The sequence below is a fragment of the Dipodomys merriami genome, unplaced genomic scaffold, assembly GCF_024711535.1.
Source record: "Dipodomys merriami isolate MVZ:Mamm:240054 unplaced genomic scaffold, mDipMer1.0.p SCAF_8, whole genome shotgun sequence".
NCBI classification, from domain to species: Eukaryota; Metazoa; Chordata; class Mammalia; order Rodentia; family Heteromyidae; genus Dipodomys; species Dipodomys merriami.
The window spans coordinates 54,750,260-54,765,294 of record NW_027206401.1 but is presented as its reverse complement, the minus strand read 5'-3'; the positions used below and the strand labels follow the sequence as shown (position 1 = coordinate 54,765,294).

The following is a 15,035-nucleotide window of genomic DNA, read 5'->3' as shown; positions in this document are numbered from 1 at the left end:
ACAAGCATTAGCAGCTTTGGAGAGTGGATCCTCACCCCAGATCTGGCTGTCGGCCCTGAGAGGCAATTAAGCCTTACCATTCTGCATAGCCTTAGCACCCCGAGGGATCAGGGGATCCCATTGCACCGGGACAGGTATGCAATTTGCAATTTGGGACAGGGTGCGAGGCAAGTGCACTGCACTTGAGGGTACCATCTCCTCAAGAAGAGCATGCTGGGTTGCAAGTGGGTTGATGCCCAAGATCCCACCTCTGCAAAAAAGGCATCGGACGGGCCTGGTCATCACTGGGGAAGGTGCCCCTCAGGCGAAGACCAGTGCAAGGTCCTCTCATTAATGATTTAGACAGAGGCCCAACCTCTACTCTTACCTGTCACCAAAAAACAAAAAGGGGGAACTGTAGGGAGCCAGGGTAAACGCCATTACAAGATGGCGCCCACTCCCTTGCAGCATTGAGGTAACCACTCCATTTCAGGCAGTGCTTGGTGAGACGGTGGGTCCTGGGCTTTGCGCATGCGCGAGCCACGTAGAGTCCCCAGCCAATCCCGTGGCACCTGGTGACGGCAAAAGGCAGATGGCCAATGATAGAACGACCCGTGTTCCTATTCCCTATATAAGCGGCCGTGTTTTGGGTGCACGCTCTCTCGCGTTCAAGCTCTCCCATCAATTCAAAGGCTCTCCAATAAAGCGTGATCTGAGAAGACTCCTGGTGTGGTGTTCGTTCTTTCTCGCTGGCCGAGAAGGCGCGCGCCACATTTTATTAAACCACTTAAGCTACAAATCTATAGGAAATAAACGAAGGGAAAGTGCAGTCCCTGGTGTCCAGGGGAGGGCGGGGCCTCCGGTATTGTCCCAGGAGAGGGCGGGGTCTCCGGTGTTTTCCAAGAGGCGGGCTTCAGTTGTTGTCTTGGTGGAGGGCGGGGCCTCAGATGTTCTCCAAGAGGAGGGCGGGGCCTTTTGTGTTGTTCAAATGGAGGACTCAGATGTTCTCCAAGAGGAGGGCGGGGCGTTTTGTGTTGTTCAAATGGAGGACTCAAATGTTCTCCAAGAGGAGGGCGGGGCGTTTTGTGTTGTTCAAATGGAGGACTCAGATGTTCTCCAAGAGGAGGGCGGGGCGTTTTGTGTTGTTCAAATGGAGGACTCAGATGTTCTCCAAGAGGAGGGCGGGGCCTTTTGTGTTGTTCAAATGGAGGACTCAGATGTTCTCCAAGAGGAGGGCGGGGCGTTTTGTGTTGTTCAAATGGAGGACTCAGATGTTCTGCAAGAGGAGGGCGGGGCCTTTTGTGTTGTTCAAATGGAGGACTCAAATGTTCTCCAAGAGGAGGGCGGGGCCTTTTGTGTTCAAATGGAGGACTCAGATATTCTCCAAGAGGAGGGCGGGGCGTTGTCAATGAAGAGGGTGGGGCCTCCAGTCTTTTCCAAAGGGAGGAGGGGCCTCCCATGAGGTCAAATGGGAGGGCAGGGCCTCCAATTCAGGGCGGGGCCTCTGGGGTGGGTCACCAGTGATGTCCAATGGGAGGGCAGGGCCTCCAGTGTGGGGGCAGGACCTCCAGTCCTGTCCAATGGAAGCGTGAGGCCTCCATTGAGATGAGGGGCCTCTAGTGCTATCCAGAGAAAGGGCGGGGCCTCCCGTTTTGTGTAAAGGGAGGGCGGGCCTCATGTTCTCCAAGAGGGTGGGCGGGGCCTTTTGTGCTGTTCGAGGGCGGGGCCTCAGGTGTTCCTCAAGAGGGCGGGGCTTCTGATGTTCTAGAAGAGGATGGCGGGGCTCAGATGATCTCCAAGAGGAGGGCGGGGCCTAAGGCATTGTCCAGGTGGAGGGCGGGGCCTCAGGCGTTTTCCAGTTTTGGGGGGGCGGGGCGTTTGGTGTTCTAATAGAGGGCGGGGCCTCTGGTCTTGTCCAGGTGGAGGGCGGTGCCTTTTGTTGTTGAAATGAAGGGTGGGGCTTTCGGTGTTGTGCAACGGGATGGAGTGGCCTCAAGTGGGGGTGGGGCCGCTGGTGTCGTTAAAGAGGAGGGCGGGGCCTCCGTTGTTGTCAATGAAGAGGGTGGGGCCTCCAGTCTTTTCCAAAGGGAGGAGGGGCCTCCCATGAGGTCAAATGGGAGGGCAGGGCCTCCAATTCAGGGCGGGGCCTCTGGGGTGGGTCACCAGTGATGTCCAATGGGAGGGCAGGGCCTCCAGTGTGGGGGCGGGACCTCCAGTCCTGTCCAATGGAAGCGTGAGGCCTCCATTGAGATGAGGGGCCTCTAGTGCTATCCAGAGAAAGGGCGGGGCCTCCCGTTTTGTGTAAAGGGAGGGCGGGCCTCATGTTCTCCAAGAGGGTGGGCGGGGCCTTTTGTGCTGTTCGAGGGCGGGGCCTCAGGCGTTCCTCAAGAGGGCGGGGCTTCTGATGTTCTAGAAGAGGATGGCGGGGCTCAGATGATCTCCAAGAGGAGGGCGGGGCCTAAGGCATTGTCCAGGTGGAGGGCGGGGCCTCAGGCGTTTTCCAGTTTTGGGGGGGCGGGGCGTTTGGTGTTCTAATAGAGGGCGGGGCCTCTGGTCTTGTCCAGGTGGAGGGCGGTGCCTTTTGTTGTTGAAATGAAGGGTGGGGCTTTCGGTGTTGTGCAACGGGATGGAGTGGCCTCAAGTGGGGGTGGGGCCGCTGGTGTCGTTAAAGAGGAGGGCGGGGCCTCCGTTGTTGTCAATGAAGAGGGTGGGGCCTCCAGTCTTTTCCAAAGGGAGGAGGGGCCTCCCATGAGGTCAAATGGGAGGGCAGGGCCTCCAATTCAGGGCGGGGCCTCTGGGGTGGGTCACCAGTGATGTCCAATGGGAGGGCAGGGCCTCCAGTGTGGGGGCGGGACCTCCAGTCCTGTCCAATGGAAGCGTGAGGCCTCCATTGAGATGAGGGGCCTCTAGTGCTATCCAGAGAAAGGGCGGGGCCTCCCGTTTTGTGTAAAGGGAGGGCGGGCCTCATGTTCTCCAAGAGGGTGGGCGGGGCCTTTTGTGCTGTTCGAGGGCGGGGCCTCAGGTGTTCCTCAAGAGGGCGGGGCTTCTGATGTTCTAGAAGAGGATGGCGGGGCTCAGATGATCTCCAAGAGGAGGGCGGGGCCTAAGGCATTGTCCAGGTGGAGGGCGGGGCCTCAGGCGTTTTCCAGTTTTGGGGGGGCGGGGCGTTTGGTGTTCTAATAGAGGGCGGGGCCTCTGGTCTTGTCCAGGTGGAGGGCGGTGCCTTTTGTTGTTGAAATGAAGGGTGGGGCTTTCGGTGTTGTGCAACGGGATGGAGTGGCCTCAAGTGGGGGTGGGGCCGCTGGTGTCGTTAAAGAGGAGGGCGGGGCCTCCGTTGTTGTCAATGAAGAGGGTGGGGCCTCCAGTCTTTTCCAAAGGGAGGAGGGGCCTCCCATGAGGTCAAATGGGAGGGCAGCGCCTCCAATTCAGGGCGGGGCCTCTGGGGTGGGTCACCAGTGATGTCCAATGGGAGGGCAGGGCCTCCAGTGTGGGGGCAGGACCTCCAGTCCTGTCCAATGGAAGCGTGAGGCCTCCATTGAGATGAGGGGCCTCTAGTGCTATCCAGAGAAAGGGCGGGGCCTCCCGTTTTGTGTAAAGGGAGGGCGGGCCTCATGTTCTCCAAGAGGGTGGGCGGGGCCTTTTGTGCTGTTCGAGGGCGGGGCCTCAGGTGTTCCTCAAGAGGGCGGGGCTTCTGATGTTCTAGAAGAGGATGGCGGGGCTCAGATGATCTCCAAGAGGAGGGCGGGGCCTAAGGCATTGTCCAGGTGGAGGGCGGGGCCTCAGGCGTTTTCCAGTTTTGGGGGGGCGGGGCGTTTGGTGTTCTAATAGAGGGCGGGGCCTCTGGTCTTGTCCAGGTGGAGGGCGGTGCCTTTTGTTGTTGAAATGAAGGGTGGGGCTTTCGGTGTTGTGCAACGGGATGGAGTGGCCTCAAGTGGGGGTGGGGCCGCTGGTGTCGTTAAAGAGGAGGGCGGGGCCTCCGTTGTTGTCAATGAAGAGGGTGGGGCCTCCAGTCTTTTCCAAAGGGAGGAGGGGCCTCCCATGAGGTCAAATGGGAGGGCAGGGCCTCCAATTCAGGGCGGGGCCTCTGGGGTGGGTCACCAGTGATGTCCAATGGGAGGGCAGGGCCTCCAGTGTGGGGGTGGGGCCTCCTGTCCTGTCCAATGGAGGGTGGGGTCTCCATTGAGACGAGGGCCTCTAGTGCTATCCAGGGAAAGGGCGGGGCCTTCAGTGAGGGGCGGGGCCTCGGTGTTGCCAAAGAGGGCAAGACGTCTGGTGTAGGGCGGGGCCTCCAGTGAGGGGTGGGGCCTCCGATGTGGGGCCTGGCTTCCAGTTCTTCCAATGTAGGGCAGGCCTCCGGTGAGGGGCGGGGCTCTGGGTCTGTCCAAAGAGGCCCGGACCTCCTGTGAGTGCAGGCTCCTTGGGCTGTCAAGTGAACCCTGGGGCATCAAGGGCCTCCACCCCACACCCCAAGCCGGTCCCAGCGTGGACAGGGTGGCTGTGTTGGGCACGGCCTCCTCCCCAGGGTCAGTGGAACTGCTGGACCTCAGCGTCCCAGACTCACAAAGACTCCAGGATCATGTTGGAGCGCACCGGCACTAGTCGTCCAGGTCACTGTCGACGTCTGAGTGCCCTGAGGCGGACTCGCTGAGAGAGTCACCCGGGCACCGCTCTCCCAACACCAGGCTCAGCAGGGCCAGCTCCGCCTCTAAGACCTCCTCGGCCCCCAGGACCTCCCCGGCCTCAGTGCAGGCCGGGGCTTTCCGGTCCCCCAGGCCTTGTGCGCGGTCCCCCGCGCCGCAGCCGGCCTTCTGGGGCTTCAGCTCCTCATCGCTCTGCGGCTCGTCTTCTTCCACCAAGACTGGAAGATGGGGTACCCAGGGCCTGGGCATTACCAGGCGGGGCCCCAAGATGACTCTGTGTTGCAGTGGCCTCCCCGGAGCCTCGGCCCAGGGCCCTGCCCTGAGCATCAGACCTCCGCCCCTGGGGAACCTGGCTTGGCCACGGGCGGTCACTGGACGCTTCGGTATCCTGGGCATCCGGCCTGGGCTACGGGTGGTCACTGGATGTTTCTGGACCCTGGGCATCCGGCCTGGGCTGCGGGTGCTGTCTGAGCGCCCCTGGATGCTGAACTGGGTCACATTATGGGCGTTCACTGAGCGCCCCCGGATCTCCAGCCTCTGGGCTGGTTTGCGGGCGGGCACTCGGCGCCCCTGGATCTCAAGGGTCTGGGCCCGGCCGCGGGTGTTGAGTGGGCGCCCCTGGATCCCGGGCAGCCGGGCTGGGCCGCTGGTCAGGGCGCGCCTCTGGGCCACAGGCATGCTGGCTGGGCCATAAACGGTCTGGAGGTCCGTCCGGACCTCCGGGGCCCGCCCCAGGCTGGCAGGGGCCACCTTCGGGCTTCTCCAAGAGAAGGGCCAGAGGTGGCGGCGGCCCGGCTGAGGTCCGGGCTGGGGTCTTGGCTCAGCTCTGGGCTGGGGGCCTGGCCGGGGTCGGACATGGGGTAGGGGCTGGGGCTGGGGTTGGGGTCGTGGCTTGGATCCGGACTGGGGTGTCACCCGGGTTGTGGTCCAACGTCGCAGGGCGCGGACCAGCCTTCCTCTCCAGGATCCATTTAAGCCTGAGCTAGCTGACGCGGGGAGATCGCAGGACGACATGTCGCTGGCTCCACGGTCGCCTGAGAAATGAGCCAGGGACGCGGGCGTGGCTGTTAGGCCTGGGTTCCAGGTTCCAGGTTCCATTCGTCAATTGTGAAGCTGGTGAGGTCATTTCCGTGTCCGCGTGGGCCTCCCCACCCCCACCCGGAAGCCCAGGCTGACCGCCGTTGGGACTGTACCGGGTCTGCACCGCGTTCTCTACTCCTCCCACCCCCTCCCCCCCTGGGCGGCCCGGGACAGCAGCGCTGGGCCTCCGGGTGGACTCAAGCCCTCCTCTTCTCCTCGGTGGTGATTCACCCTGGATGAACCACAGTCTCTTGGGGCTTGTGCAGCCCGCCTGCCCCACGTGTCCTGGGTGCGGGTGAAAGATTAAAGTCAGGACTGGGCCCTCTTTTTGCAATTTACTAAGTTCTTTTGACAATTTAGTAACTGCTGATTCTGCCACTGTAAATATGCCTATGCTAGCACAGACCCTCCCTGGAAATAAGTAAAAAGTTACAAAGTCCAGATACAGGCCCAGGGACAAGGTCTACAAACATAGATAAAGAACAAAAGAGTATGTTCTCCTAAATTCCTGTATAAAAATTCCTGGCAAGGGGGCTCAAGATAAGGACCATCTGGCGAGCCCAGCAAACTAGGTCAAATGTCAACCAATCACAAGCCTGTAACTATGTGGACTCCCCTTCAGCGAAGCCTCCCCCTAGGGAACCAACCAGTTTACAACAAGTGTTACAAAGTTTCCCGCGCAGTAAAATGATTGCTGGAGTATATGATGATTTTTAAACTGGGCCAATCCTGGAAAGCTTGGGGGTCTTATGCTAATCCTGTGGTCTTTGTCTTTAAAAGAGCCTGTAACCGGTGCTCAGGGCTTCCTGTCTACCCTGGACAGAGAGCCCGTTTGTGCAAATACCAAATAAACTCCTCTTGCTTCTTGCATCTGCTGGCTTGGAGTCTTGGTTCTTGGGGTGCCCTCCCGTTAAAGAAAGCATCCCAGAGGGACTGGGGTCTTTCAGTGGGGGGCTCGTCCGGGATAAGGGGCCCCCAGACCCAAAATTTCAAGACCAGTTGGAGGTAAGACAGAGCTCTAATTTGTTTTATGTTTTGGGGATCCAAAAGTGCCTGTACAGGACTTGGTAAATTGGTATTGGACCAGAGGGAAAAGCAGACGTGCCCACTACCCTGGTCCCGCCCTGGAGCAGGGTCGTTTGGGTTTGGGCCAGTGGGAAAAGCAGACATGCCCACTACCGCTGGTCCCGCCCTGGAGTCTCACTCCGGGGTCGTTTGGAGGGGGGATGAGATCCGAGTGTCTCTTTGGTCTGGGGAGCTAAGGCACGGCGGGCCTCTCCCTTCTGAGGTGTCCCTCCGCATTTGTACTCATTCGGGGACCGCACGGCATTTGTCTAGTCTCGTCTGTCTCTGTCTGACGTTAATTGTCTTCGGTGTTTGTTTTGCGGCTTTCAAGAAGATGGGTCAACAACTAACCACACCCTTAAGTCTGACTTTAGATCACTGGAAAAAAAGTTACAGCTCAAGCCCATCTAGATTGTCAGGTTTTAGTAACTTGCTTGTTTGTCAATTATGAAACTGCCACTGACCACCTGCGAGTGGCCCCAGTTAGATCTCAGCCTCGGGCCTTGGCTCAGGGGGGTCTGAGCGTGGGGGAGAACCTGTCAGTCTGAGGGGAGGCCGCTAGGGATTTTTCTTTTCCCTTGCCCCAAGATGACTGGGAATTCTCCTCCACCTTGGAAGGCCCCTGGGTCAACGCCTACAGGAATCTTAAGAGAAAAATCCTCCGGAGGTGAGTAGGGGGGATTGAGTCCCCTGGTAAGTAAATGATGGTGAGATGTCGCCCCATTCACTGAGACTTGATTTTGTCTTTGTGGCCACTTGTTTGTCTTGTTAACTTTAGTGTGTGTTTGTTTTATGTTTTCTGGGGTAGAAAAGTTCTGGGTGAGTGTGGCAGGCTCACTCAGCAGACTCTGGATTCAGCTTGCTGAATGAAAACAGCAGAGTTCCGGTAGGGATAAATTGGGTCCCATTAGTCCCCAACTCAGCCTTCAGTTCTTGTCTAGTTCTGTTTTAGAATTGGTACCAGTTTTAAATGTGGATCCTTGGTTTTTGTGTGTATCTGTGTTTTTGTTATTTATTTATTTAAACATCTCTGAGGGAATAAAAGTTCCAGCTGGGCTCGGTCACAGACCTGCTATGCCCACCCTCCCTGTGAGGCATGGAAGGTTACTGGGCTAGTTTGGTTCCCTTCAAGCCTCAGGCCTCATTTTCTCCTTGTGGAGGCTGCCAGCAGGGAGGGTGTAGAAGGCTGTGTGCCTAGTTTGGACTTTTTCAGCTAGTCCTGACTATGTAACAATTTGTGAAGTGCTCTTGTCTAAAATTGGATTAAAAAATCTGGCCAGTTTAGTTTTAGGTGACCCCCTCCCCCAGCCCTCCTCCAACAAAAGGGATTCAAAAGACTAATTAGTGAATTGCCTTGCTAGACAAACAAGCTCTGGAAAAATAAAGCCCAACAAAGGTACCTAGTTTAAAAAAATAATAATACTGTCTTAAATTTTTGTTTAAAAACTTTAAAAGGGCCGGGCACTGGTGGCTCACGCCTGTAATCCTAGCTACTCAGGAGGCTGAGATCTGAGGATCGCGGTTCAAAGCCAGCCCGGGCAAGACAAACCGTGAGACTCTTATCTCCAATAAACCACCAGAAAACCGGAAGTGGTGCTGTAGCTCAAGTGGTAGAGCGCTCGCCTTGTGCTGAAGAGCTGAGGGACAACGCCCAGGCCCAGAGTTCAAGCCCCACGACCGACAAAAAAAAAAAAAAAAAAAAAAAAAAAAAACTTTAAAAGGTGTACGTACGACTGATTTTGATTTTTGCGCGCTTTAAGATCTGTATAAGTGTTTTGTGTGTGTCTGTGAACATGTTCAAAGATAAGAATTGTCAGCATGCTGTAACAATTGGGTGAGTTTAAATTTAAAACTCAAAAGGTTATGAGGTTTGGACATTACTAAAAATTTTTAAAAATCTTCACATTGTTTTAAATGGCTTTTTAAAGATTCTTTAACTTGCAAATTAGAAAATCTGGTATTTTAAAAACTAATATTTTAAAATACATAAGACTGTATACTGTAATCAAGTTATCTGGCTTAACCAAAATGCATTGGCTGTTTGGGATCTAGTTCCCTTGGCTAAAATTTGGGATAAATATTAGAAATTTAAATGTAAAGGTTAGTTTAACACTGTCAAAGATGTTACTTGTTCTGTCTGTCTAAAAACTGTATTTCATTCAAGAACCAAGAGAAGAGACAGGAAAAAAAAAACCTAGAAACCAACAGAAGACCTTTAGGGGTGAGGGGTGAACAAGCAGAAGTGCAGTTCAGCTGGTCATGCATGGTGGGACAGGCCCTGGGAGGAGTCCACGCATGGTGGAAGAGGACAAGCTGGCACAAACGCAGTTCATCTAACCCTAAAGAGTCGGATTGGGTGTGTGCCCATTCCATAGAAGGGGCGAATGGCCCATCTTTGTTCTCTTTTCCCTACAGATAGACACTGAAAACATGATGGTTAAAATGAGTGATGTGATGATCTGATTAGTATTGCTAAAACTTCCCCTTGGATGTGTTAACATTAAAATTAGAAAGGCCTTAAAAAGAGGGTTAAAAAGTTATTTGTATAATGTGACTTGCTTTTACTGTTTTACAATTAGGATGTTTTTAAAAGTCATAAAGATGCTAGGTCTAGCTTTTTGGTTCAGTTATGATGATTGTTATTTTCGCATTAAGGGAAAATTGTCATTTAAATTTAAAAATCTAAATGTGTGTCTGTTTTAAAACAAGCAGCCAAGAGGCAATGAGTGACACTTGGCCTCAAGATTTCAAGGGATCTTTTCAAAATACAAATGAAAACTAAAGTATACAATATTAAAAAAAAAAGATTAATAAGAGACTTAAAAAATAAAAAATGGATTTTTGGATATAAAGTTTAAATATAAAATTGTTCTTAACATTGGCTTCAATGTACACAGAGGAAAAATTAGGATTACCAAAATAATTGCTATTCTAGTTTGCTCTTATAGGTTTTTTTTAGGTTTCCAGCAAGCCCAGAGCAAAGCACAGAGGATTCTTACAAGTTTGTCAGATGTAACTTTGACTCTTAATAAGTTTCAGGTAAGAGCATGCTTAAAAGCTACTTCTATGTTGACCACCTTGTTGCCTTTAATTGGAGTAAAGTGGCCTTTTATAAGACTCATTGATCTGCAAACTGGTTCAAAGCCAGCCCGGGCACAAAAAGGTCCCTGTGAGACTGTCACCTCTACTCAGGCAGCAGAGTGCTGAAAAAGCAAGCAGAGATGTTTTGGGACTCAAAGTGGCAGAGTGCTAGCCTTGAGCTGGAGAGCTGAGGGACAGTGCTCAGGCCCGAGTTCAAGTCCAGCAGCCAGCTAAAGGGAAATGCCAATGAGGCATTTATCCTGGAGAAGACACTCCTGGGACAAAAGCAATGGAGGAGCATCCAGAGGCAGTAAGCCACTGCTTGGATGGCAGAAATGTCAGATCCTAGAGTCATTTGTGCGTGGCCCTTCAAAACTGGTCAGAGCTGGAAGGTCATAAAAAGAGTTTGTAAGCATGCCTAATGTCCATGACTATCTACCTTGTAAGGGTCAGGAACTTGCCAGTCCTCTGTGATAGTAGTAAAAAGCTAATGTTATAAAATGTGGGGGATAGTTTAAATCTCAACCCCTTTATGTGCCAAATGCTCTAATTGGCAGCTCTAATTGAGCTGACACTAGTTACATGAAGTTCATCTGCTCAGGAAAAATACAGAGAGTGTGTTTCTATTGATATCTGTCTTAGGCATTGTTGGGATCATTAGAGATCACATTCCTAAGCCATCTAGGAAGATGCTTTGGCAAACCAGAGTGCTAAACAAGCTACACCGCTGTAGCCGGAAAAAAGGTCTGTGCAGTTGTCAAAATATTGTTCTTAATGACATCTAACCCTGATAGCCTCTTTGTAAAATAGGCTAAAGTTATAGGTTCCTGGCTAGGTAAGATCAACGCCCCTGAAGTCAGCTTGAAGAAGTTTCAGAAGATGGACCTTCGCCCTTCTACCCCCAATTTAAGATCAAGGGCCCAGAGTCAGTTTTGGAGAAATGAGGCAAAATAAATAAAATAATTTTTTTAAAAAGGCATAAAAAATAGTGTTAACTGTTGTAGGTGTTCAAGGTGTGGAGACTGCATCTGTCAGAGATGGCTACAAGTCTAAGCCTTCTGAGCCTTCTGTGTCTATTTACAAAAATATCTGGTTAGTAAAAAAAGTTGTAATTTTGGTAAATTTTCCTTGGCTATTGTTTAAAGATCTTAAAAACCAGCAGGACCAAAGCCTGCCAAGCCTATGCAATGTATCCTTAACCAGTCTGTGTAGGAATTTACAGCCCAGCATGAGGTGTGACAGTCCCTCGGAGCCACTGAGAGACCCTGTTGTTGCGGCTGCTGCTGCTGCTGCATACCCTAATGGGTAAAGTTCAACTAAGGCCTGACAGCCACCTGGAGAAACTCCTGCCTGATTCCATCACCTGAGTCTGCTTCCTGGTTGACTGCTGCTAAATCCAAGATCTCGTGGGACATTCTTCTAGGTGATATCCAGAAACCCTCTCTTCCCACAGTGGATATTGGGGACAAGGATATCACTGGCTTGCTTGCCTTAGGCAATTCAGTGCATAGTGACTAAAAATCCACTCGATGGTCACAGCCTAGTTTGGCTCTGGTAATAACCTGAGTGTATTATCAATAAAAGTAATAAACTGAAAAGGAGAGGGGGGTAGTAAAGAAAGCCTTGGGAAAGGAATTGGGAGGAAAAAAAGTAAGGATTGTCTTTAATTGTTTAAAAAAAAAAGACAAACCTCAAAAAGTTTAAGTATGTCGCAAATGGTATGAGTATGTCTTACAAGTACAGCTGGTATAAAATTAAGTTCACTGTGATACACGGAGTCAGGACTGGTAAAAAAAAAAATGTAAGGGGCTCTGGTACTGTTACTTTTACAATCCGACTTTGTATAACTCTAGCTGAAGTGTCAGGCCAAGGACTATGTCTCGGCACACCCCCCCCCCCCCAGAAGATCCAGCCCTGTGCATGCACAGAGAGAGTTCCAGCCTCCACCGGCAAATACCTGATACCCTCGGATGGGGGATGGTGGGCATGTGACACCGGATTAGCCCCTTGCATCTCAGCAATGCTGATAAACCAGACTGGTTTCTATGTTCTAGGGCACCTCTAACCCCGGGTTAATTGGCAAAAGGCCTGGCCCCCCGCAGAAACAAAAGAGAACCCATCAGTGTAAATCCCCCTGGCTCACTACGTTGCTGTCGGTGGTAGCAGGACCTGTCATTATCTCACTGTTGCTTCTCACCTTTGGCCCTTGCATTCTTAACAAGCTATTACAGTTTATTCGTAAAAGGCTGTCCATCATACAGGCCATGGTATTAGCCCAACAATACCAATTATTACAGACAAGTGACTCACCTACAGCTCACCTACAGATAAAATAAAAGCCCCCTAGATTTTAAGATTAAAATCAGTCCCAAGACAAGAGGAGGGAATGAAAGATTAAAGTCAGGACTGGGCCCTCTTTTTGCAATTTACTAAGTTCTTTTGACAATTTAGTAACTGCTGATTCTGCTTCTGTAAATATGCCTATGCTAGCACAGACCCTCCCTGGAAATAAGTAAAAAGTTACAAAGTCCAGATACAGGCCCAGGGACAAGGTCTACAAACATAGATAAAGAACAAAAGAGTATGTTCTCCTAAATTCCTGTATAAAAATTCCTGGCAAGGGGGCTCAAGATAAGGACCATCTGGCAGCCCAGCAAACTAGGTCAAATGTCAACCAATCACAAGCCTGTAACTATGTGGACTCCCCTTCAGCGAAGCCTCCCCCTAGGGAACCAACCAGTTTACAACAAGTGTTACAAAGTTTCCCGCGCAGTAAAATGATTGCTGAAGTATATGATGATTTTTAAACTGGGCCAATCCTGGAAAGCTTGGGGTCTTATGCTAATCCTGTGGTCTTTGTCTTTAAAAGTGCCTGTAACCGGTGCTCGGGGCTTTCTGTCCACCCTGGACAGAGAGCCCGTTTGTGCAAATGCCAAATAAACTCCTCTTGCTTCTTGCATCTGCTGGCTTGGAGTCTTGGTTCTTGGGGTGCCCTCCCGTTAAAGAAAGCATCCCAGAGGGACTGGGGTCTTTCACGGGGACGGCCTGGCCTGTTGTCACTGTGCATGGCCCCAGTGCTGTCCACCGTGATCCCCAGTGCCGACCGTGAACCCCGGTGGTGGGCACGGCTGCCATCCCTTCTGGAGGTGACCTGTGGGACAGGTACAGACTGGCTGCGACAGGGTAGCTCCAGTCCCCACTGGGCACCCAGGCAAATGTGAGCACAGGACACACATGAGTGCACACCATGTACACACTCAGACAGACACAGATGTTCACGAGTACATGTGCGCAGGACCGGCCCCATGTGGTCTGAATGGCCGTGAAAATCTCCTCTCCTATTAACCACCAACATTGCAGAAGAGGAGCTGTGGTTTAAGTGGGAGAGCACCAGCCTTGAGCAAAATAAGCTCAAGAACAGCACCCATATCCTGAGTTTAAGTCCAAGTGTGCACGTACACACACACACACACACACAAACACACACACACACAGAGTAATTTACTAATTAGAGGCCATGCAGAGAAATACAACTCAATCCAAGTATGTTTGTTTCATCATGTAGTGTACACTTTATTTGGCGAAGATTATGCAAAAGAGGTATAACTGTTCTGCACAATAAGCTAAAACAAATGGTGATGGCCTTTTCCCTGAAGAGAGGGCCTACAGTCTCACATGTCATCCAGGCTTCTCTCTCCCTTCTATTTCCAGTGCCAGGAGGTCAGGTGTCTTCATCCCAGGCCCCCAGCCTGGTGAAGCTTACATGAAACTCTCTCACTTCCACAAATGTCTGTGTGTTTTGCTTGGCAGATACAGAAATGTACACTGAGGCTCCAAGATATTAAAATTGGATTGATACATCCAACATGATGATTGTCAACACCAAAAGATAAAAAGTTGCATCTAAAGGGAGATGACAGTTTCCACATACTGTCTCTGACATTAGTGTGCTATGCTTGTAAGAACTTGGAGAATACGTATGTCAAGCTATAAAAAAAAAATCTCTGATACAGAGACGGGTGGATAAGGATAGAAGGGGGGGACACTGAACAAGATGCATTGTACTCACAAACTGACATTTCAAATTTAAACTGCTTTGTGTAACTACATAATGAAAATATTAACAAAAAAGCCTACAATATTCAACAGGAAAACGGGGATGATCTTAAATTTAATACATTGTTTAACACTCAAAATAGGCAATGCACATAAAGCATGTGTGTATATATGTGTTAGCAAACAAAAAGAGGGGAAAGGAAAAAATTACTTATAGAAGTAGTAATAGAATATTCTGTGTACCGTGAATAGCTATCTTTAGAGTCAAGTAAAAATGTTTGGAGAGAATGATAGAAATGACTTGGTATGTGGCTAGAAAGACTGAAAGAAAAATTGAGGAATGCTAAGAAGAAGGGGGAGGAGAAAGAGGAGGGGGAAAATCAGAGAATAAGGCAATTATGTCAATAGCTTTCTTTTGAATGTTGCACAAAGATGTCCCTCTTAGATGTTTATTTAAAGTTTCTGGCTTTAACTTCTTTCTCAAATAGCAGAAAAACAGGAGATACATGTCCTCACCTTTCTGAGACTTTATGGCTTACAAGTTTTAAAACTTTACACACACAAATTTTAGTAAGAAATTCAACTTCCCATGGTGAAACAGCTCTTGAAATCTTGTATTGTTTTGTTCTCACTAAGTTAAGTAAAGGTCCCACACATTCTAATGTATAAATTTCCACTCAGAGAATGAGTATTACTTCAGCCTTTGTCATAGTCTCTCCGGAGTGATTGCATTTCAGCACCTCTTATGACAGGAAGCAGCGAAAATCAAGGCTGAGATTTGTTTTGGAGCCTCAGAAGTAAATATTTTAATCTTTCACCATTTCTTTCTCTAGCAGAGTCAAATCTGATCATTCTCCCTTGCTAAAAGACTTGTGATCATCTGATTGGCATTGTAATTTCCCTGATTTAGGTATGTACCATTTGTAATTCCTATTTAGCAATGGTGGAATGGCTACTATTTATAGCCCTTTCTGTGTGGAAAGCTGAAGGTCTGAACAGAGACATCTGTATCTCTAAGGAACGAATTCATTTACTAACAATGACAAACCACTTGGGCTCAAAGCGATTATAACTCTAAACTTCCAATTTGAAGAACTGGATTACTACCTTCTTGTCAGACCCTGACACCATGAT

The 15,035-nt window shown here is 50.5% G+C and overlaps 2 long non-coding RNA genes across 2 annotated transcripts in view; both read left to right on the top strand.

Annotated features, from left to right (window-relative positions):
- The window catches only part of LOC138818937 (uncharacterized), a 49,517-nt gene that overhangs the window by 34,202 nt on the left and 280 nt on the right, over positions 1–15,035 (top strand). The gene's annotated exons all lie outside the window — the stretch shown is intronic.
- On the top strand, positions 6,520–12,804 carry LOC138819471 (uncharacterized). Its single transcript, XR_011369448.1, has 2 exons — positions 6,520–6,704; positions 7,353–12,804. It is a non-coding gene; the product is annotated as an uncharacterized lncRNA (long non-coding RNA).